This window comes from Theobroma umbraticum, unplaced genomic scaffold (assembly GCF_002168275.2).
Source record: "Theobroma umbraticum cultivar Fairchild unplaced genomic scaffold, ASM216827v3 scaffold_67.0, whole genome shotgun sequence".
In the NCBI taxonomy this organism is placed as follows: Eukaryota; Viridiplantae; Streptophyta; class Magnoliopsida; order Malvales; family Malvaceae; genus Theobroma; species Theobroma umbraticum.
The window spans coordinates 2,437,779-2,440,409 of NW_018397262.1; positions in this window are offsets into that span (position 1 = coordinate 2,437,779).

Consider the following 2,631-nt stretch of genomic DNA (forward strand, 5'->3'; position numbering starts at 1 on the left):
TTCCACGTAATAACATCTGAGAGCCCTACTCCATCGGATCCCCACATACCATGGCAGTCTCAACAAAATTGGCCGACATCGGAGAAATCAAGTGGTTGCAACCGCGAACATTACTTGTGTCTCAGCCACATATAACAACCCATATATAACAAAACATGGCCTTAGCCATGTCTAATAATCAATCGGCGACTCAAAAGTTCTCTAGCTAGAGCTCACTTGTGCACAAGGGTCACACTGAATCAAAATGACAGCCAACCTACTCTTGACGCTCTCGATTTGTCAAAACCGTTTTCAAAACCAAATCGAGTTTTTCAAGGCTTGTCCTTTTAATCATTTGAAATCAAGGTTTGATAACCCCTTTGAAATTACTTTTCAAGTTAAATGGCATGGTGTATTACTTGTATAAAGATCGAAATCAAACCAAAGCTCAAAACTTGCATTTCAAATCATTTTGCAAATGCATTTAGCTATGCATATCACACAAAAACACAAGGCACAGATTTTGAAGCAAATATCATGAAAGGCTTGTTTCCCAGTTTCTAAAACTCTTTACATATATGGTTTATCTATAGTGTATCCAAAACTCCTTTCAAAATGGTTTGCATCCACAAACTTCCTATAGTTTCTACCAACTCATGCTTTACACAATAGTAATATACAAATCATTGTAAATCCATTTTTAGAAAAAAAAATGACCTATTGAGGCTAATAGCTCATGCTATCCATAATGCATTGAAGAAAACAATCAACGCTTATTAACGTAAAACAATATATACATTATGGAGATTTTAAAATCGAAACCCCTTACTCACCTCACAATGGCGGGATACCACTTCGCCACTAATCCAATTATACTTCCTCTTTTGGTTAATCACTACGACAATCCTTTTCCTTTGGCACTCTTCCTAGAAATAAACCAAGCTTAAGATGCTTAGTATTGATCATTCTCATTTCCTTTCTTAATCATACATTCATCATCATGGTTATAACTTATATTATGCTAAAAAAACCTTTCTTTCCCACTTAATCCTTATACATTCATATGCACGTTGACATACTTTTATTAATGGAATTCCATATCTTTTACTAGCGTAATTTTTTACGCTATGTGTACCAACAACCTAATTATATCATTAAATGACCATTTCAACCTTTCTAAGCAATTTTCATTTAAATCCATCTTATATTTTCATAACCTTAACCATGTATATACATGGCAGCAACAATCATGTCCAATTTACTCAATTATTTGCAAGTTCACTTTCATCCTTATCTATCTACTTTGATGTTACCAATATGTGATATTGAATTCAAAAGCTATACCTTGGCATGTTGGTTTGTGTACATACTAAATAAGTTATATTGGATATTCAATAAAGGATTCACCATTCTCTATTGAGAAGATATTCAAGCGATTTTTATAAGATTGTTGAACTCAAGAAATTTAGCTGGCATGTTTTCTAAAAGATGTTTTAGAAATATATTATTTATATTAATATTGTATATTAGTGTTTTTTGAAAAAAATATATTTTTTAAAGTTCAACAAGAATGAAATCATGAATTGGTATTACATAGGTTGGATGTGATAACGGAAATTTTTTAGCCATAAAGCCTATGAGGAATATGGTATGGTGAAAGGACTGATTAGTAAAGATTATAATGAAGGGACCTCATTGATAATTCTTTTCTCTACAGAGGTCAGTTGCAATATATTGATGGACATTATTGCAATAAATAGGTAAATAAGGTTTATTGATTAATTTAAGAAACTAAATAATAATATTAAATTAAATTAAATTCCAGCTAAAATATGAGTTATGAGATGACAAGGACTTTGGCCTATAGCTATAAAGAGAGATTCCTAAGGATCCCACACATATTCTTCTTTCAAGTTTTATATATAAATCTTGTTGGACTATGATTAGGTCTAATGGTTCCACGTCTATTAGTATATCTAAAAAAGTAATGATTGTTACTTAGTTGGCCACTAGAATTATTTAGTAACAATTTTTAGAAAATAGAGAACCCTAGAAAAAGAAGAAGCGTGAATTTTTTTAGAGGCAAAACACTTGAATTGTTTTTGAAGTACTTGAATCTTGATATTGTTAGTTAAAATTTTACTACGCAAGTATACGTATCGAATAGACAATATATTAGCAAGTAGAGTATCGATCTCACAGGGAATTGATCTAAAAGTTTACTAAGTACTAAAATTATAGTAAATTAATCTTATCCAAACATTATCAAAATAATATCAAATAAAACTAAGTTAGCAAATTTAAACTAAAAAAAAATCAAAATAATAAATACTCAAATAAATATCAAATCAAACAAGCCTAGGATTACAATATCCCTCACATTTCATCTAAATCTTACCTCTCTTCCTTACCTTATTTTAATGGTTTGAATTGCTAACCTAGAGTTCTAAATTATTTCTAAAGATCTCCCGACTCATCGTATAAAAATATCTATTTTAACCAAAATACTATATCCCTATGTGAATTGAAATTAAAATAGATTCATTAAGTTCCGGTTCTAATCTGGCTACATATGACCTATAGGTATATCCCTATCCTATGTGCAAATCAAGTAATATGATCATATGCTATCTCAATTTTAGTCTACACTAA